Raw genomic sequence first — 22,209 nt, forward strand, 5'->3', positions numbered from 1 at the left:
CAAGGTATTTTGTTCAATATCTAGTTTAAGCGAATAACTACTTTTATATTAGGTCCATCATTAAATAGAACATTGGTCCTTAAGGTTATTTTCCATAATAATATGCTTTGTTTGATATACCAGACGTCTTTGAAATTGGTCCTTTTTTGTATAATTTTTCATCCTTTTTGTATATAAAAACTATTTCCTTATTAATCCTCTAATAGATTATTTTATTTTCAATATAATACAAAGTTATTTTTTTAGTAAATTGATTCGAATATGTAAATTTTTCTTTCGAATTCTTATACATCTGGCAGATCGCCAGGCAGCTGACTGTCAAGTTTTCTATGATTGTCACACTCCTTTCCCTTCGAGGCAACGATTCCCATTCTCCTTTACATCAGCAACAAGGACGATTGTGGAAGATTTATCTGATTGATCGGGTAATTTACATTGCTTAACTTTCTGTAATTATGTTACCAACATTGTGTTTGTTGCTTCTTTCGTGGTAGGTTGAAATTTTACCAAAATATAACCTTTTAGTGTAAGATGTGTCTGCCTGTCTGGCCTACAAGTGTCATGGCTACCGTGTTCACGTCTGCAAGTTCTTCACCCAGAATTGTGCCCTTAGATGCTGTTTAAAGTAAACGAAGACTCCAAGTTACTCGGGAAATATGAATAAGGTAAATTATAGGCTATGTGCTTTTAGAATTTTATTAGGGTCTGCAGTCCCATAACCAATTCTCTCGCCATCTTGAAAGTATGGTAGGCTACCACAGTCCAAGTATTTTCGGTATTTTCTTCGCCTGTCCCACATTGACTTAAATATCTGAACATTGGTTGAGTATGGATATTTGTGTGTGTTTAATCTTGAGACTTCATTTTGGAGAGAAGACCTATCATTTGTTGATTGAGTGACGTAAATTTATTCTACTGGTGAAGTTAGTAAAGTAACCTAATCATGGTATAAAGTATGTAGACTTTTTAGGTTGTATTATACGAAGTTAGTTTGTCTGGAGCCTTGCTTGGAAGTTAACAAGGTCTAAGTCTAGAATAATGAAACTTAAACCCGATTAGGAAGGTCAAGGATGATGAGCGAGTTATAACTTTACCTGTGCACCATACAAAAACCTTGGTTCAATGATTACGAACCCCTTTTTATATGGTAAGTTTTAGGACATAAACCCAGATGTAACTATTATGGTACAGTACTGTAAACCCGGTAGGACGTTAGTTTATTTTCCAGTATTAAAAGGACTTTAATGTAGATATAGATGTACTAGAATTTATCTGAAATCAGTAGTCTATTTGCTACCAATTATTAAAGTTTCCTATATCTGATTGGTGTCACTAGGTTAGGGTCCCTATTGGATTCTTTTTATATAAGCCATGAATTGTGAACATGAAATCCAGAATCTTTTTGGGATTTCCACATTGATTTGTAAGAACAAGGATACTGCTGTTATTTTTGTTGTAAGGTTTACCAATTGGCTTGAGTTTTGGAACTTCGATTTTATTCAATAAAGCTGGCTTCAAGAAATAACTTTAAATATTACGGTCAATTTGTGCATTGTTGACTCTTCCTGTAGGCCCTATTTGTAGATTTAATTCATTGAAGTCCCTTGTTTGGTTTTGCGACAACTAGCTTCAAATGATTTTTTTTTTTTTTTTCCCCTATTTAGTCAACTGATAGGAATGACCGTTAGCATTTTATGCCTCCCAATGCAAGTGGAAGATTTAATCCTCACCTAAAATTTAATCTCCATCACCAGCCTCCTTTTCTGAATGTTAGGGTATCAACCCAAGCCTAAGACCCCGTGTGGTTTATTGAATTGTTTATATATGTTGTAGGTTAGGATACGGAACAGTGTGGAGTAGATAAAGTAAGGAGGAATACACCTAAGTTAGGATATCCTGCATCCATGTGTTTAATTTACTGTCTTTTTTCCTCCACCCAATACTCTAATTTCTTACTGTTGGTATGTCCCCTCCCCCCCTCCACTAATTTTGTTCATGTGGTCATGTATCTCAAACTATTCCTTAACGGTAAATATTTGTCGTAATTTAAACCCCAACTATTTTGTCAGCAGAAATTATTTTAATGTCGGAAACTCATCCTTGTTCTAAACTGCAAATTTACCGACGCCACTAACCTCACTAAAGAGTAAGGAGACAACGACCGTGGGTGTGGTGAGGGAAATTTGTTTGTCATGCTTACAAATGGCATTTCAATGAAGAGGATGTATTTACTTGAATTTCTATCGGAGTACTTGCACCAAATATCCCTTTCTGACCATGAATGTATGGGTAAACCACTCGTTTGAGCTTTCTGACTCCCACCCATATAAGGAAGATTATGAAGGATACCAGGGTTTCTAGCTGAGAAAACACAAAGTTAATTTGCTGTAGCATTAGTGGTCAGAAATGCATAATAAACTAAAGATATCCAGTTGGAAAAATGTGGTTCATGCACTTGACATTAAAGACCTGTATCATGATTTCTGGTAATTTATATCGCGCCCCTCAAATGGATTTTGTATTGTAATTAAACATTTTCTTCCTTTTTTTTATGTTCTGGCGAAAGGTACATGAATATGCTATGCATGCTGACCACGTGAGTCATTATTTTGGTTATGATTTTTTGTTATTGGGAGAACAACAGTGGCTTTATACTGAACAGAATGTTTTAAATGTTATAGATTATTGAAATGGATGAAATTTCACTAAATATCAAAAGTAGATTGAACTCCCCTTTTGGAGATGTCTAATTGTGACAGTAGTCATTCTGAAAATGAAGGACTATTTTAAAACAACCAGGAACTTTTTTCCTAAATACTTCAACTCCTAATTGGTTAAAAAATAGTTGCTGGTTACATCATACAAAAAACAGAACAGCTGCCTAATGTAAATGCAAAAACGCAAAAAATACATGCGCAGTAAGTAACAAATTTTATTCATTATGTATGTTGTTATGCCCCGGTCCTTTTTAACCACACTGAGAAAAATGCCAAAATATCTAGGACTTTGTTTTCAAGTAAACCAATTCAAGTGTCTGTTTTGGGCCGAGTACTCAAACTTCAGAATATTGTATTTGGTCATGTTCTCTTATCCGAAGAATAGAAGAATTCTTCCTTGTCCGAATCCGGGAGCTGTTATTTGCTAAAAGTTTTCAGTATCCCCGAAAGTATTGGATATGTTCCTGTTCACCAAATTGAGAAAAATCGTCCTTTCAAATCAGTTTCGTGAGCCACCCGTTGAGATACTACCGCCAGAGAGTTATTGGATTTTTTGAATGGCCAGACAGTACTACATTGGATCCCTCTCTCTGGTTACAGCTCATTTTCCCCTTGCCTACACACACACACACACACACACTAAATAGTCTGGTCTATTCTTTACATATTCTCATCTGTCCTCATACACCTAACACAGATTACCAAACAATTCTTTACTTAGGGGGTTACTGCCCTGTGATTGTTCAGTGACCAATTTTTTCTTGGTAAGGGTAGAAGAGACTCGTTAGCTAAGGTAAGCAGCTCTTCTAGGAGAAGGACACTCCAAAATCAAACCATTGTTCTCTAGTCTTGGGTTGTGCCATAACCTCTGTACCATGGTCTTTCACTGTCTTGGGTTAGAGTTCTCTTGCTTGAGGGTACACTCAAGCACACCATTCTATCTTATTTCTCATCCTCTTGCTTTGTTAAAGATTTTATAGTTTATATAGGAGATATTTATTTTAATGTTACTCTTCTTAAAATATTTTTTCTTTCCTTACTGGGATTTTTTCTCTGTTGGAGCCCCTGGGCTTATAGCATCCTGCTTTTTCAACTAGGGTTGTAGCTTAGCAAGTAATAATAATAATAATAGTAACTTGTCCATTTCTTATGGTGAATTCCAGATTTGCTGAAATTAAGGTATATGCTGTGTTATCCCGGATGAATGGTTACCCTCCTATGTATGTTGTGAACTTGTATACTTAATTCTTCAATGCTAATTAGGAGTATTTTATATATTCAAATCTATGCTTTTTGGGTGCTACCTTGCGAGTTCATTTCTGGCTGTCTACGTTGTGATGCAATAAAGGCTTTACTTGTACATAAGTGAAAGCTTATATGGTGTACTTTTGGTCCCTATGTCTGCTCGCTTGTTTGCTTTCAGCTATACTTATGTTCTTAACCTTACTTCCATCTTGCTATTCAACCTCTTGACAGTACTGTACTTCAAACTCAACATCAAGGTTTTCCCCCCCAGTTTCAAATAGGTGCTAAATGGCTTCACTCTACCCAATGCTAGGTATTGACCAAAATTCTCATTTAATCCAATCCAATCTTTCTTGATGCTGGAGTTTAAAGCAGCCATTAGTGGCTACAAAGTGAAGATGCCCATGTGTTTCCTTTAGGCTACCTTAACCTATGTTTAGGAAATCAGAAACACTACCCTAGGGCAGGTAAAATCTGCGTACATTTCTTTTTGTCTGAAGGTTAATGACGACCGAGAAAATAGGTGCTAAGATTTCTAAATTCTGGGGGCTGTCCATCACGAGGCTCAATACTACACCGTAGTCTAGAAGTTTTATTCCAGCTGTGACCAAGTTATGGAATGATCTTCCTAATTGGGTAGTTGAATCAGAACTTCAAAAGTTGAAACTTGCAGCTTATGTTTCTATGCTGAATAGGCTGTCATAAGTCCTTTTATAGTTTATATATGAAATATGTTTTAATGTTAATGTTTTATAAATTTTGTTTTAATGGTTCTATACTTTTATCCGATGTTTCCTTATTTCCTTTCCTCACTGGGCTATTTTTCCCTGTTGGAGACCTTGGGGTTATAACATATTGCTTTTCCAACTAGGGTTGTAGCTTAGCTAGTGATAATAATAATTAGTCAAGAATGTATAGCGTGTTTGGGAAATCCTAGCACTGCAACTTTGGACATTGGCCCACAAAATGAGTGACTTATAACTATATGAAAATTAAAGTTACTGTATTTACGAGACTATCATTTAATATCAATGAATAGTGTTCATTTCATGGTGATTTTGAGTAATCTGAGAAGGTTGACTATTGGGTCAGATATGACAGTCTGTCTAATTGTTTTGGAAAAGATGTTGAACCCTTCCTATTTTGTTGATGTTTATCGCTTGAATTTTGCTTCAATTTAAGAAAAGATTGAAATTTCCTCATTAACATAGTCAAGCAGACCTCATAAGGTACAGAAATGCTTCATCAGCCTAGAAGAGAATTTATTTTCAGCCAAGTTATGTGAGAAATTTTATCAATCATTGAGCCAAGCATTTTTTGTTTTTCTTTTTTTTTGAAAGTCTGATGCATAAAGGTCAGGCAAGAGAAAATTATACAGAAATAATTTAGTGGCCTAAAATGTAAACCGATCTCCACTCAGTTTGTCTGGGTGTCCTATGTAACTCCTGTCCTGGTTATTATAAGCTTACAAGCTAAGACAGGATGTTGGTTTGTTTAAAATTACAAAGTTTTAACCTAGAACTTGTACTTTCTTATGCCGAGTGTCGGCTTATATTGATTTATAGCATATTATTATTAATTGTTAAGCTACAACCCTAGTTGGAAAAGCAGAATGCTATAAGCTCAGGGGCCCCAAAAGGGAAAATAGCCCGGGCCTTGATATTTTGTCAGCTCCCTTCACTTTATCACAATCTTATGCCAATTCCCTACACTAAGATCCACACAATTTATCACCATGTTTTAACCAAATATTTTTCATTATCAGGATTGTGCTATTGGGTTTCACAATTGCTTAGTCAACTTATTCTGGGTTTTCATGTTTTATCCACCCGTTTTAACATTTGAAGCTTGTGATGCTCTTATACAGGTTGCAAACTTGTGTAGCGCCTAATTTTATCCAAATAGCTCGGACTATCTTTAAAAAACCAAGGTCCCCATTTCTTATGATACTGTATACAGTATACTGTGTGTTTTTGTAATATGTACTTGTCATCTCTGTTTAAAGACACTTTCGGTGGATTTTCGCCAAATGAATGTTAACCGTTTTTTACTTTTTATCTGCCTCTCCTCGTATATTTTCTCAAATGTTTACAGTAAATTTAAAATAGTGTCGCTTTAGTTTTTTAAGTTTCATATAAAAAAAGATTTACTGTATTATTTGTATTTTTCAGATTACCACTCCAACCCAATTAGGCACTGCAGTGTTGTTTGGAAATCCTGCAAGTCACACAAGATTTGCTGCTGCCACCACCAAATGAGTAATATCTTTTAGTAGGTGGTACCAGAAGGTAATGTGGTGTTAGCACAGACTTGGGATTATATTTTGCTATTTATTCTAACTGATCAGGTAGGATAATTATGCATATATGTACAGTTGCATTATTGACACATTTATGTGTGGTGTATTATATTAGTTGAAAACTCTTCCCAACTTTAAACAAAATCTTTGGTTCACTCTTGTTATTATTTCATGCTTATACTTTGTTTCTAGGTTTGTGTCTCCAGACATTGAGGTATTACAATACTGTACTGAATAACAAAATGAAACTGAGTAAGTCCTTGCTTTTAGGTAAATTGTGCATCCTCTTGGAGCAGGACACGTTCGCATGGGAGCATCAAATAAGAAGTACAATCACACCTGAAAAAAAGTCGGCGTAAAATGAGCGCAAACGGCAATGTTCGTCAATGTCTATGGCAATCGTGAGGAGGAAAGAGAGAAGGCAATTGCTCTCTACAAGCTTAAGAGACAAAGTGACTAGTTCACCATAACGTGAGTATACTGCACATACAGGTGGCTGGTACCCCTAGCCACCCTCACACTGGGTAAAGTTGCCACCTCGCACCGAAAAGTCTAATTGGCAAACCTTCGAGGTTTGCCAAAAGAATATCCGTTATAAGTAACGTAAGGTTTGTATTAGTTAGGGAAGAATACTAATTATCTACGAATCTGTCATTTTGCATACAGTTTTTAGGTAGGAACAAGTGAGAGAGCTCAGTCCATGGCTTGAAGGCAGGAAATTTAGACTTTGAGTTATACCAGTTTTGTTTATGTGCATTTTAAAAAGTTTATACAGTAGATTTGTAAAAAGAAAGGTGCTCTAAGAAAGTGGACTGATGTTTAAAGTGTGTGATTTTTGGCACTTGTCAACATGAGAAAATTATTTTAAACATTAAACTTACCCGCTGGTTATATAAAAATAGCTTTAGTCCTCTGACGTTCGGCAGAAATTCAAAACTCGCGGCAATCGCAGATAGAGTAGCCAGGTGTACACTAGCGCCCTCACGCGAGCTACACAGAACCATTCCATGAATCTCCAGATTTTCCATGCCGGTCACATCGGCAACATCATTGGAATTCACTCGTGATTAACCTGGATTTTAGCAGTTATCTTGATGTACTCCTAAATATGGTTATTAGCATTCGTTTATTTTGGTTTTGTTTGGTATTTGATTGCTATGTTATAGCTTAAAAGGTAGGATTAGAAGTATTTTCAACCTACTTTAAACTGACGAAAGCATGATGGCGGTAGGTAAACACCCTACTTAAATTATTGTAAGTAGGTCAAGGGCAGTAGCTTTTCAACGTCCAGATCTCAGCATTGATGATGATTCTTTAACTCTGTATGACTTTAAATTTTAGGTTCGAATCTCGACAAAATTGAGTTTTGAGAAACATTTTAGGTCTGTCTGTCTTCAATTGCACAAAAAAATTTGCTTCTTTAGAAAGTCTTTCAAGAATTTTGGTGATCAATCTATTCTGATAAAGTGTTTTAGTTCTTTCATTCTACCTTGTTTTGAGTATTGTTCCCTGTCTGGTCTCCAGCTGCTATTTCTCATCTTAAGTTGTTGGACAGGAACTTACGGTCTATTAAATTTCTTATCTCTGATCTAGATATTAATCTCTGGCACAGTTGTTCAATTAGTTCGTTGTGCATGTTGCATAAGATATTTCATAAATCTGATCATCCTTTAGATTTATATTTTCCTGGACAATTTCATCCTGTTTGTAATACTAGGCATGCAATTAATTCTAATAGTTGGGCCTTCACCATGAGGCTCGATATTACACAGTATTCCAGAAGTTTTATTCCAGCTGTGACCAAGTTGTGGAATGATCTTCCTAATCAGGTAGTTGAATCGGAAGAACTTCAAAGGTTTTGTTTTGTTAAACAGGCTGACATAAATCTTTTTGTAGTTTATGTACAAAATATGTTTTTATGTTACTGCTTTTAACACTTTATTTTAATTGTTCATTATTTTTCAATATTAATCTTACCCGATAATCATGTAGCTGTCAACTCTGTTGCCGACAGAAATCTACGGTCGGGATACGCCAGCGATCGCTATACAGGTGGGGGTGAACACCACAGCGCCATCTGTGGTCAGGTACTCCAGTACTTCTTGTCAACACCACCTCAATTTTTCCTCTGTCGTGCCTCCGGCTAGACCTACATGGATACGCTGTTGATTCTGGAGTTTTTGCTCACGATTTGGTGATGTATTTGCTCTAGAGTTTAGCTTTCGCTATTCAGGAAGTTTTATCATTAGCTTAGCTAGCTTTTGGAATTAATTTGATTAATTATGGCGACGAAGAGAGTATGAACTCTTTCACTTTTAAATGGCCGACCCTTCCCTTAGACGGAAGTGTTGGTGTCTAAGAGAGTATAGACTCTCTTTCTTAATTTTGCTTAACAAAAGTTATAGATTTATTTTATATCTCTCCGCCTTTTATAGGCCTCTTCGATTAACTTCCTTTTATTATAAACTTATTAAAATTAATTTTTATATTTGTTTATATTCGACCTTTCCTAATAGTAGGCGGTCTTTTCTTGGTACCGAAGTTAATTAACATTGAGCCCGTCATTTCGTTTTTACCTGTTAACATATTATGCTATTTTAATGTTTTTGAAAGAATTTCTTTGATAGTCTCGTACTGTTTTCAAAGTTGAACTAACGTTTTGTTTTGTCTCTGCAGTTGTTGACGTTCAGAACGTTCAACTTGCGCTCTATCGTTACGATAGAGAGAGAATTTTCACGGTGTCACGTTGCAGTAAGAGTAAACCGATTCTAGCGTTTTGTTCATTCTTTCTTAGCTTAATGGTTTAATTCTAATAAAGGAACTTTTTATTTGGGAAATCTTTCAGTTTTTTTCCTTTAACAATAATATGTTTTAACGATATATATAATTGGGCTCATCTCTCAGGTTCTAAGTCAAGAGAGAGAGAGAGAGAGATAGAGACGGAGGGAGAGAGAGGAGGATAAACGTTTCGTTCAAGCGAGTAACGTTGTTATCGTTTTTGCTCTTCTCCCTAGTCTCTTAAGGGGAAGAAGGTAAACGTTTCTAGAGTTTTATTCTTGTTCTCAAGCTTTATGCGGTGAGAGATTTTAAACGTAGTTTATTTGATCTAGTGTTTAGTCTCTTTCCAGCCACTGAATTATTTATCTTTCATTATATTTTTCTGTTACATTGTAATTCTGTTTTCGCAATTACTAACTTTTAAGGAAGGATAGAATTGAGTGTTTCAGGTACAAACCACTTAAAGTTTCGAGTTCAGTGAAATAAGTGCAAACAGAAAATCAAAAGTGATAAAGTGATAAGCGCAAAGTGTTACAGTGTTGCGTTCGAGGGTTCGTCTGTTCGTGCCAGTTGTTCGCCTAGTCTGGGACCTCTTACAAGCTCCCAAGCCCAGGGGAGAAGTAATGTCGAAGGACTTATGGGTTCAGCAGGCCTTGATCGACGAACAGACGTTTCCCTCCGTGGTTTCGGGTGTATCTACACACGTTGCCGACGTGATCACCCCACCCACACAAAGACGAGAGAGCCCTTTTATTCCTCGTCTGCGGAAGAGGTTTCTCGCAGAAACCATGGACCAAATCTTACAGCTTTTAAGTGCAAGTCGGTCCCTTCCGCGCAAGTCCAACTCCTAGGTGTAGCCATTAGCACTGGGTCAGTTCGGACTTGCTGCAGTACGACAACTGCACACCTCCCAGAGAGGCAAGGTGGTATCGCAACAGGCAGTAGCTCCGTCTGTTGCCGCACCAGCTGTTTTAGACCCTCAGTCTCAACGGACAGTAGCTCCGTTTGTTGTTGTCTTTCTTAAACTCTAGTGGTCTATGCTGCAGACAATGCAGTCTCAGCTTGCGGTGTTGATGCAGGAGTTTCAGGCAGAGAAGGTTAACACACCTCCTCCTGCGAGCGCTCCTCCACCTCTACGCAGTCCAGCCTGCCAGACGTATGATGTTGAGGTTCCTCAAGCTACCTCCATGCGTGAGCTGCCGCATTGGGAGTTGCCAGATACCAGCTCTGTGCAGCAACCTCCACTTTCCTTGAGGCAGGAGCCTCTTGCCACGCGGCAACCTCCTCAACACTTGAGGCAGGAGCCTTATGCTTTGCAGCAACCTCCTCTACCCTTGAGGTAGGAGCCTCATGCGTTGCGACTACCTCCTCCATCCTCGAGGCAACAACCTCTTGCGGTGCGACAACCTCCACCATCCTCGAGGCAGCAACCTCAACTCCACCTCTGCGCAGTCCACCCTGCCAGACGTATGATGTTGAGGTTCCTCAACCTACCTCCACGCGTGAGCTGCCGCATTGGGAGTTGCCAGATACCAACGCTATGCAGCAACCTCTTGCGTTGCGGCAACCTCCACCATCCTTGAGGCAGCAACCTCGACTCTTGCGGCAGCCACCTCCACTCTTGAGGCAAGAACCTCAACTCTTGAGGCAAGAACCTCAACTCTTGAGGCAAGAACCTCAACTCTTGAGGCAAGAACCTCAACTCTTGAGGCAAGAACCTCATGCTTTGAGGCAGCCGCCTCAACGCATGCAGCAACCGCATTCTTCACAGCATGAGCCTCTCTCTGCGCAGCTACCTCCTCAACCCTTGAGGCAGACGCAACTCTTGAGGCAGGAACCTCACAGGAGCCTCATGCTATGCGGCATCCTCCTCAAACCATGAGGCAGGAGCCTCATGCTATGCGGCATCCTCCTCAACCCATGAGGCAGGAGCCTCATGCTATGCGACATCCTCCTCTACCCATGAGGCAGCCTCATGCTATGCGGCATCCTCCTCAACCCATGAGGCAGGAGCCTCATGCTATGCGGCATACTCCTCAACCCATGAGGCAGGAGTCTCATGCTATGAGGAGCCTCATGCTATGCGGCATCCTCCTCAAACCATGAGGCAGGAGCCTCATGCTATGCGGCAACCGCCTCAACCCATGAGGCAGGAGCATCATACTATGCGGCATCCTCCTCAACGCATGCGGCATAAGCCTCTTCCCTTGCAGCTTGAGCCTCATCCCATGCAGCATGAGCCTCATCCCATGCAGCATGAGCCTCATACCATGCAGCATGAGCCTCATCCCATGCAGCATGAGCCTCATCCCATGCAGCATAAGCCGCACGCCATGCAACATGCTCTGCTTACCTTACAGCATGCTCTACATACAGCATGCTCTGCATACAGCATGCTCTGCATACCTTACCGCATGCTTCTCAGTCACACATCTTTGGTTGTTGCCAACTCACTAGACTGTCAAGCAGTTTCATAACGTTGCCTTCTAGTCTGCTGCTTTTGCACCAGTGAACCCCTCACTGAGAGAACTTAGCTTTTCTCGGATATGGTTCCTGTAGATGAGAAAGTGCTATTCTCCCTCCTTCTGATATTCCCTTGAGGACTCTGTCATTTGGAGAGGAGCCTTTAGCTGCGTAGCCTCCTATGGACTTTTATTTAAGCATAACATGCTTCCAGGGAAGGTAATGGTTCCACTTCAGTCGCTAACCCCGTCTGTTACCACACCTGCTCCCATAGACCTTGAGCTGTGTTGCAAGATATGCAGTCCAAGCTTAGTCCTTGTTAGAGGATTTTTTGTTTACGGAGTCAGTGTGTCACTGGGAAGACGTTCAACAACCAGCAGAAGTGACTTGTTGTGACGCAGTGCGGCAACCTCAGCAACCCGATAAGGAGTTGTCTGTACGACCCAGACAGTCTAGACAGCTTCGGGTTGTCACTGTACTTCCTCGCTTCCCCATGGTTGACAGTTCACAGACTGTGCATCAGTACCATGATCTTGTGTCCGGCTCCGTCAGACGACTAGCTTTTAAGAGCTCCCACAAGTCGTCGCTGTCTGGAGATTCTCAGATGGACTATGGATCTGACCAAGGAACTGGGCCTCCTGGTCAATTTTGAGGAGTCCCAGCTCGTCCCATCCCAGACCATTGTCTACCTGGGTATGGATCTTCAGAGTCGAGCTTTTCGGGCTTTTCCGTCGGCCCCAAAGATCTACTAAGCCCTAGTTTGCATCCAGAGCATGCTGAGAAGGAACCGATGCTCAGTCAGGTAGTGGATGAGTCTAACAGGGACACTTTCATCGCTGGCCCTGTTCATCGAGTTAGGGAGACCCCACCTCCGCCCCCTTCAGTATCATCTAGCGGCTCACTGGATTAAGGACATGACGCTAGAGACGATCTCGGTTCCTGTTTCCGAAGAGAGGAGGTCTACTCTCACGTGGTGAAAGAACAGCTTTCTTCTCAAGGAAGTCTACCTTTGGCTGTTCAGAAACCTGACCGCCGTCTCTTCTCTGACGCATCAGACACGGGCTGGGGTGCGACTTTGGACGGACAGGAATGCTCGGGAACATGGAATCAGGAGCTAAGGACACTTCACATCTTTTGCAAGGAGCTGTTGGCGGTTCATCTGGCCTTGATAAACTTCAAGTCCCTCCAGCTTAACAAGGTGGTGGAGGTGGACTCTGACAACACCACAGCCTTTGCTTACATCTCCAAGCAGGGAGGGACTCATTCGTGGAAGCTGTTCTAGATCGCAAGGGACCTCCTCATCTGGTTAAAAGATCGAAAGCTCACGCTGGTAACGAGGTTCATTCAGGGCGATATGAATGTCATGGCAGATCGCCTTAGCCGGAAGGGTCAGGTCATCCCCACAGAGTGGACCCTTCACAAGAATGTTTGCAGCAGACTTTGGGCCCTGTGGGGTCAGCCAACCATAGATCTGTTCGCTACCTCGATAACCTAGAGGCTCCCGTTGTATTGTTCTCCGATTCCAGACCCAGCAGCAGTTCACGTGGATGCTTTTCTGCTGGATTGGTCCCATCTCGACCTGTATGCATTCCTGCCGTTCAAGATTGTCAACAGGGTACTTCAGAAGTTCGCCTCTCGCAAAGGGACACGGCTGACGTTGGTTGGCTCCGCTCTGGCCCGCGAGAGAATGGTTCACAGAGGTACTGCAATGGCCGGTCGACATTCCCAGGACTCTTCCTCTAGGAGTGGACCTTCTACGAATACCTCACGTAAAGAAGGTACATCCAAACCTCCACGCTCTTCGTCTGACTGCCTTCAGTCTTTCGAAAGACTCTCAAGAGCTAGGGGCTTTTCGAAGGAGGCAGCCAGAGCGATTGCCAGAGCAAGGAGGACATCCACTCTCAGAGTTTATCAGTCTAAAGGGGAAGTCTTCCGAAGCTGGTACAAGGCCAATGCAGTTTCCTCATCCAGTACCACTGTAACCCAGATTGCTGACTTCCTGTTACATCTAAGGAACGTAAGATCCCTTTCAGCTCCTACGATTAAGGGTTACAGAAGTATGTTGGCAGCGGTTTTCCGCCACAGAGGCTTGGATCTTTCCACCAACAAAGATCTACAGGACCTCCTTAGGTCTTTTAAGACCTCAAAGGAACGTCGGTTGTCCACTCCAGGCTGGAATCTAGACGTGGTCCTAAGGTTCCTTATGTCATCAAGATTTGAACCTCTCCAATCAGCCTCTTTTAAGGACCTCACATTGAAAACTCTTTTCCTCGTGTGCTTGACAACAGCTAAAAGAGTAAGTGAGATCCACGCCTTCAGCAGGAACATAGTTTTCACATCTGAAACGGCTTCATGTTCCTTGCAGCTCGGTTTTTTGCTAAAAACGAGCTTCCTTCACGTCCTTGGCCTAAGTCGTTTGAGATCCCAAGCCTGTCCAACTTGGTGGGGGACGAACTGGAGAGAGTACTTTGCCCAGTTAGAGCTCTTAGGTACTATCTAAAAAGGTCATAACCTTTACGAGGACAATCAGAAGCCTTTTGGTGTGCTATCAAGAAGCCTTCTCTTCCAAGGTCTAAGAACTCAGTTTCTTACCTATTCAGGCTCCTGATTAGGGAAGCACATTCTCATCTGAAGGAAGAAGACCTTGCTTTGCTGAAGGTAAGGACACATGAAGTGAGAGCTGTGGCTACTTCAGTGGCCCTCAAACAGAACCGTTCTCTGCAGAGTGTTATGGATGCAACCTATTGGAGAAGCAAGTCAGTGTTCGCATCATTCTATCTCAAAGATGTTCAGTCTCTTTACGAGAACTGCTACACCCTGGGACCATTCGTAGCAACGAATGCAGTAGTAGGCGGGGGCTCAGCCACTACATTCCCATAATCCCATAACCTTTTTAACCTTTCTCTTGAATACTTTTTATGGGTTGTACGGTCGGCTAAGAAGCCTTCCACATCCTTGTTGATTTGGCGGGTGGTCAATTCTTTCTTGAGAAGCGCCGAGGTTAAAGGTTGTGATGAGGTCCTTTAGTATGGGTTGCAGCCCTTTATACTTCAGCACCTAAGAGTCGTTCAGCATCCTAAGAGGACCGCTACGCTCAGTAAGGAAGACGTACTTAATAAAGGCAGAGTAATGGTTCAAGTCGTCTTCCTTACCAGGTACTTATTTATTTTGTTATTTTTGAATAACTAATAAAATAAAATACGGGATACTTAGCTTCTTTGTTAACATATATGCTGGTCTCCACCCACCACCCTGGGTGTGAATCAGCTACATGATTATCGGGTAAGATTAATATTGAAAAATGTTATTTTCATTAGTAAAATAAATTTTTGAATATACTTACCCGATAATCATGATTTAATTGACCCACCCTTCCTCCCCATAGAGAACCAGTGGACCGAGGAAAAAATTGAGGTGGTGTTGACAAGAAGTACTGGAGTACCTGACCACAGATGGCGCTGTGGTGTTCACCCCCACCTGTATAGCGATCGCTGGCATATCCCGACCGTAGATTTCTGTCGGCAACAGAGTTGACAGCTACATGATTATCGGGTAAGTATATTCAAAAATTTATTTTACTAATGAAAATAACATTTTTCATCGTTTTTCCTGTTTCCGTTCCTCACTTGGCTATTTTTCCCTGTTGGAGCCCTTGTGCTTATAGTATCCTGTTTTAACAACTAGGGTTGCAGCTTGGCAAGTAATAATAATGATAATATACTGTATTCTAGAAGTTTTATTCCGTCTTGAACCAATTGGGAATTGAGGTTCCTGATTTGGCTGTAGAATTGGTGGAACTTCGAAGTTCAAACTTGTTGCAAACGCTTTTCTGTTGGGAATGTTTTTTAACATTTTATGCTTCCTAATGCAAAATGTCGGAAGATTTAATCCTCGCAAGAAATTTAATCTCCATCATCCTCATTTTCTGAATGTTAGGGTATCAACCCAAGCATAAGGACCCATGCGGTTTGTTGAAGAGTTTATATATGTTGTTGGTTTGGTTAGGGAACAGTGTAGGGTAGATAAAGTAAGGAGGAATACGCCTAAGTTAGGATATGCTGCTCTATGTGTTTTATTTACTGTCTTTTTTTTCCTTCCGCCCAATAATCTAATTTCCTACTGTTGGCATGCCCCCTTCCTCTAATTCTGTTCATGTGGTCTTTTATCTCTGAAGCTACAGTACTATCCATTAAAATTTAGATCAGAAATGTTTGAAACCCCCAGCTCTTTTGTAAGCAGGAGTTATTTTAATGTTGGAAACTCATATCCCTGGTCTAAATAGCAAATTTACTGACGCCACTAACCTCGCCAAAGAGTAAGGAAATGGCGACCTTGGTTGTGGTGAGGGGAATTTGCTTGTCATGTTTACAAATGCCATTTCACCTAAGAGGATATATTTGCTTTAATTTCTTTTGGAGTACTTGCACCAAACATTTTTCCTACTTTTTACATTTTCTATCCATTTCTGACCATGAATACACGGGTAAACCGCCCTTTTATGAGCTCTCTGATCCCCACCTATATAAGGGAAATTATGAAGGATACCAGGGTTTTTGGCTGGGGGAATGCCAAAAATTAATTATTTGTAGTAGTGTTAGTGTTCAGAAATGCATAATAAACTAAAGATATCCAATTGGAAAAATGTTTCATGCACTTGGCATTAAAGTTTCATCATTGTAGGTAATTTATATTGCGTCTGTCAAATGGATTTTGCATTGCTCGTTATTAAACATTCTTGCTTGTTTTTCTGTTCTGACAAGAGGTACATATGCTACGTATGCTAACTGCCCGAGTCTTTTTTTTTTTTTTTTTTTTTTTTTTTTTTTTTTTTTTTTTTTTTTTTTTTTTTTTTTTTGAGAGCAACAGTGGCTGTATACTGAACGGAATATGTTTTAAATATAATCGGTTATTGAAATGGATGAAATTTCACTAAAATCTAAGTATATTGAACTCCCCTTTGGGAGATGTCTAATTGTGACTGTAGTCATTCTGAAAATGGAGTGTTGTAAAACATCTAGGAACTATTTGCATAAATACTTAGCTCTAAATTGGTTAAAAAGTAGTTATTGGTTACATCATACAAAAAACAGAACAGCTGCCAAATGCAAATGCAAAATACGCATATGCAGTAATCCACAACTAGTCTCCCAAAAGTAGAAAATGCATTTAGACAAGGAAATGGTGTTAAAATTTTATTCATTTGATATGTATGTTATTATGCCCCGGTCTCTTTTAGTCATCCAAAGGAAAATTCCAAAATATCTAGCACTTGTCCATTTCTTATAGTGAATTCCAGATTTGCTGGAAATTAAGGTATCGTATACCGTGTTATCCTGGATGAATGTTTACCCTCCTATGTATGTTGTGAACTGATATACTTTATTCTTCAAGGCTAATTAGGAGTATTTTTATGTATTCAAGTCTTTGCTTTTTGGGTGCTACCTTGAGAGTTAATTTTCTGGCTGCCCTCGTCTTGATGCAATAAAGGTGTTACTTGTACATAATTGAAACCCTAAATGGTGTATTTTTGGTCCCTTGATATATTTACTTTTTAGCTTTTAGCTATACTTCTGTTCTTAATTCCTTACTTCCATCTTGCTATTAAGCCTCTTAATAGTACTGTACTTCAAACTCAACATTAAGGTTTTCCCTAGTTACAAGTAGGTGCCAAATGGCTTCACTTTACCCATTGGTGGGATTGACCCAGATTCTCAAATTTAATTCAATCCAATCCTTCTTGATGCTGGAGTTGAAAACAGCCATTAATGGTGATGAAGTGAAGATGCCCATATGTTTCCTTCACTCATAGACATAAAGCAGTACTTTAGGCTACCTTAACCTATATTTGGCAAACCAGAAACACCACCTTAGGGCAGATAAAATCTGCGTACTTTCTTTCTGGCTGAAGGTTAATGACCACCGGGAATATAGGTGCTATGATTTCTAAATTCTGGGAGCCGTCCATCATGAGCTTCAATACTACACAGTACTCTATAAGTTTTATTCCAGCTGTGACCAAGTTGTGGAATGATCTTCCTAATCGGAAAGTTCAATTAAACTTCAAAAGTTAAAACTTGCTGCTCATGATTATATGTTGATCAGGCCGTCATAAGTCCTTTTATAGTTTATATATGAAATTTGTTTTAATGTTGTTAATGTTCTGTAAATTTTATTTTAATTGTTCATTACTTATATCCTTTATTTCCTTATTTCCTTACCTCACTGGGCTAGTTTTCCCTGTTGGATCCCTTGGGCTTATAGCATATTGCTTTTCCAACTAGGGTTGTAGCTTAACTAGTAATAATAATAATGTCAAGAATGTATAGTGTTTTTGGGAAACCTAGCACCGCAACTTTGGACATTGGCCCACTTATAATTATATGAAAATTGAAGTTACTGTATATACAAGAGACGGTCATTTAATATCAATCAATAGTGGTCATTTCACGGTGATTTTGAGTAATCTGAGAAGGATGACTATTGGGTCAGATATGACAGTCTCAGTCTAATTGTTTGGGAAAAGATGTTGAATCCTTCCTATTTTGTTGATGTATATCACTTTAATGTTGCTTCATTTTAAAGAAAAGATTAAAGTTTCCTCGGAAACATAGTCAAACAGACCTCGTAAGGTACAGAAATGCTTCATTAGCCTAGAAAAGAATTTATTTTCAGCCAGTTATGGGAGAAATTTTATCAATTATTGAGCCAAGCATTTTTTTTTTTTTTTTACGAAAGTCTGATGCATAAAGGTCAGGCAAGAGAAAGTTATACAGAAATAATTTAGTGGCCTAAAATTTAACCCAATCTCCAGTCAGTTTGTCTGGGTGTCCAGAGTAACTCCTGTCCTGGTTATTTTAAGCTTACAAGCTAAGACGGGATGTTGGTTTGTATAAAATTACAAAGTTTTAACCTAGAACTTTTACTTTCTTATGCCGAGTGTCGGCTTATATTGATTTATAGCATATTATTGTTATTAATTGCTAGGCTACAACCCTAGTTGGAAAAGCAGAATGCTATAAGCCCAGGGGCCCCAAAAGGGAAAAAGGGCCAGGCCTTGATATTTTGTCAGCTCCCTTCATTTCATCACAATCTTAAGCCAATTCCCCACACTCTAAAGATCTACACAATTTATCACCATATTTTAACCAAATATTTTTTATCAGGATTGTGTTATTGGGTATCACAATTGCTTAGTCAATTTATTCTGGGTTTTCATGATTTATTCTATCCATTTAAACATTTGAAGCTTGTGATGCTCTTATGCCGGCTGCGAAGTTGTTTAGAGCCTGATTTTATCCAAATGGCTTGGGGTATCTTTAAAAAAAAAAAAAAACCAAGGTCCCCATTACTTATGATACTGTATACAGTGTATTTTTGTAATATGTACTTGTCATCTCTGTTTAAAGACTGTTACAGTTGATTTTTGCCAAATTAATGTTAACCGTTTTTGACACTTTTTATCTGCCTCATGTATATTTTCTCAAATGTTTACAGTAAATTAAAACTGTGTCACTTCAGTTTTTCAAGTTCCATAGACAAAAAGATTTACTGTATTTTGTATTTTTCAGATTACCACTGCAACCCAATTGGGCACTAGAGTTTGGAAATCCTGCAAGTCACACAAGATTTGCTGCTGCCACCACCAAATGAGTAATATCTTTTAGTAGGTGGTACTAGAAGGTAATGTGGTGTTAGCACAGACCTGGGACTATATTTTGCTATTTATTCTAACTGAGCAGGTAGGATAATTATGCATATATGTAAAGTTGCATTATTGACACATTTATGTGCAGTATTTTATTAGTTGAAAACTCTTCCAAGCTTAAAACAAAATCTTTGGTTCACTATTATTGATATTATTTCATGCTTATACTTTTTGTTTGAGCTAATGTCTCCAGACATTGAGGTATTACAATACTGTACTTTATAACAAAATGAAACTGAGTAAGTCCTTACTTTTAGGTAAGTTATGCATCCTCTTGGACCAGGGCATGTTCGCATGGGAGTGTCGATGAAGAAGCACAATCACACCTGAAAAAAGTGTCGGCGTAAAATGAGCGCAAACAACAATGTTCGTCAATGTCTGTGGCAACCTGGAGGAGGAGAGAGGAGAGATAATTGCTCTCTACAAGCTGAAGAGAAAAGTAACTAGTTCACCACTCAGTAAGTGTATATATACAGGTGCTGGTACCCCTAGCTACTGCCAAACTGGGTAGGGTTGCTACCTCGCACCAAAAAGTCTAATTGGCTTCCTTCCAGATTTCCTGAAAGAATATCCATTGTAAGTAACGTAAGGTTTGTATTAGCTAGAGAAAAATACAAATTCTTTGCGAATTTGTCATTTTGCGTCAGTCTTTAGGTAGGGACAAGTGGTGAGAGAGTCTAGCCCACAGCTTGATGGCCAGAAATTTAGACTGAATTATACCAGTTTTATTTATGTGCACTTAAAAAAGTTTATACAAAAAGTTTGTGAAAAGAAAGGTGCTCTAAATTGTGGACTGATGTTAAAAGTGTGATTTTTTGCACTTGTCAACATGAGAAAATGCACATAAATGGTTTTGTTAGAATATCACTCGATAGCAATTATGCTTTGTATTTTTATTAAGAATGGCAGTTGATTTGAGTTATAATTTACACTAAAGCAGCATCAGGTAATTGCTAATATTGGTTTGGTTCGTAGCTGGAATACAAACCACGCTATTTATTAGGGGTTATACTTTCGGCGGAGCTGAAATGACGAGCCATTAAAATTTAGCGAGGGTTAACTACCCACACTGCTAGTTAGCGATGGGTAGCGGGGTAGCTTGCTACCACTCCCGTTCACACACCTGTGATTTACCCCACTTTACTTTTGGCTTGGATAGAGAGCGGTTGTTTCTGCTCTCCCTCCTCACCTATTCTAGACTGACATTAATTTTTGTCTTTTAACTTACTTTTTCTTATACATGTATGTATATGAAAACATTCTTAATGTTTATGCATATGTGTATATAAATGTGATAAGTTAACTTTTCAGTGTTTGTGCTGTGCGTGCGATACATATACGACAACGACACTTGCGTACATTACCACCGGAACAAGGCCAGCTCAGTTCCACGTCGTGGGGAACGACCTCTCCCCCTCTGGTCCATCGGTCTACCTGTCGGCACAACCGTTAACTCGGCCTCCGCAAGGGAATAGTCATCACCTGGACCCTTTTCATTCTACTTTTGTTTTTGCCTTTTCCATTATCCTATGGGAAACATGGATTGCTGAATGAAGGGAATGTGGCCTCTCAGAGATTGACTACGGTCTTTCTCTTCTTAAGGTCGTTCACCTTCCAACAACAGTGTACTATTGGGAAAAGCTCCTTTCCCGTTCGCGGGTTAGGTTGCGCTTCCGATTGTTTGTCTCGATTATTTTTAGGGAGATTATGATTGTAATTTTATCTTTTCAGCTTATGTCCGTAGAGAATATTTCCCTTCACTATAAGTGAATATTCTTAGCTGATTTAAATAATTGTAATTCTGTTTTTTAAATATTAAACTTAGCCGGTGAATATATAATAGCTGACATCTCCGACGGCTCGACAGATTCCAAAAACTCGCGAGCGATCGCCGTGAAGGTTGCGGGTGTGACCACCAGCGCCGACTATCGGCCAGATACCGCATATACTTGTCAATTTCTCCAGTTCTTCTCTGTCGGTCTTGTCGACAAGTTGTTTCCGCTCGCTTTATGACCTCGAGTTTTCGACCGAATTGGTGAAGTACTTGGTTTTGGTTTTATTGCTTTCGCCGTGTTGGATTATTCAATACTATCTTCAAAAGAAATGCTTTTGAAAGGAGAGGAAAAGTGTTTTGCCCTTGCTTTTTTTTTTTAATCTCTGGTTTTTCCATAGAGAAAAGATGGCCGACCCTTCCCTCAGTGTACGGAAGTGTGTTAAAGGCTTTTAGTAATTATTTTATCACTTTATAAATTATTGTTGATATTTATAGATTTACCTCTATATATTTTATATTTTATATCTCACCCGCCTTTATTAGGCCTCTTCGATTAGCTATCCATTTATACTAAACATCAAGATAAATTTTATGTTTTTGTTTATATGCGGCCGTTACCTATTCTTGGTAGGCGGTCCTAACTTGGAAAACTAAGTTAAACAACGTTGAGCCCATTCAACTTTTATTTTTGTTTAGTTTAAAACAGTTGTTCTGTAAGAGTGATGAAATGAATATTTTTTAGAAAATATTTTAAGAAATATAATCTTTGAATAGTCTTCGTGCTGTTATTTCAAAGATGAACTAACGTTTGGTTTATTTATGCTACGCAGTTTGCGCTCTATCGTTACTATAGAGAAAGAGAGAATCACGGTTTCACTTTGCAGAAAGAGTAAATCGATTTTGACGTTTTGTTCATTCTTCTTTCAAACTGAAGTGTTTTAGATACTAATTTAAAGGAACTTGTTAATTTTCAATTTCTTAATCCTTTCAGTTTTTTCCTTTAGTCAAATAACCTGTTATTGACGAAGGGTGAGTGGGCCATTCTCTTGTGAGTGACAAGAGAGAGAGAGAGAGAGAACGATCCGATCTTTATTCTCGTCCCAAGTCTCTGTACAAGGAGTTTGGGAGCGAGTAACGTTGTTCTCGATTCAGTTTTTTTTTACTCTCGTCCCAAGTCTCTGTACGGGGAGAGAGGAATGAATGAATGATTTAAAGTTTTCAGGCATCC

At 39.4% G+C, this 22,209-nt stretch overlaps 1 long non-coding RNA gene across 4 annotated transcripts in view; it reads left to right on the top strand.

Moving 5' to 3' along the window:
- The first annotated feature begins 304 nt into the window (after positions 1 to 304).
- LOC137617045 (uncharacterized) overlaps positions 305 to 22,209 on the top strand; it is a 50,385-nt gene continuing 28,480 nt past the window's right edge. For 2 of the 4 annotated variants that reach the window (XR_011039554.1, XR_011039556.1), the window contains exons 1-5: positions 305 to 425; positions 6,134 to 6,250; positions 6,532 to 6,732; positions 19,071 to 19,241; positions 19,465 to 19,665. This is a non-coding gene — a long non-coding RNA (uncharacterized lncRNA). Of the gene's footprint in view, positions 426 to 525; positions 666 to 6,133; positions 6,251 to 6,531; positions 6,733 to 19,070; positions 19,242 to 19,464; positions 19,666 to 22,209 lie in introns of all 4 variants that reach the window. The other 2 variants (XR_011039555.1, XR_011039557.1) reach the window with 2 other exon arrangements.

Source organism: Palaemon carinicauda, chromosome 23, assembly GCF_036898095.1.
Source record: "Palaemon carinicauda isolate YSFRI2023 chromosome 23, ASM3689809v2, whole genome shotgun sequence".
NCBI lineage: Eukaryota > Metazoa > Arthropoda > Malacostraca > Decapoda > Palaemonidae > Palaemon > Palaemon carinicauda.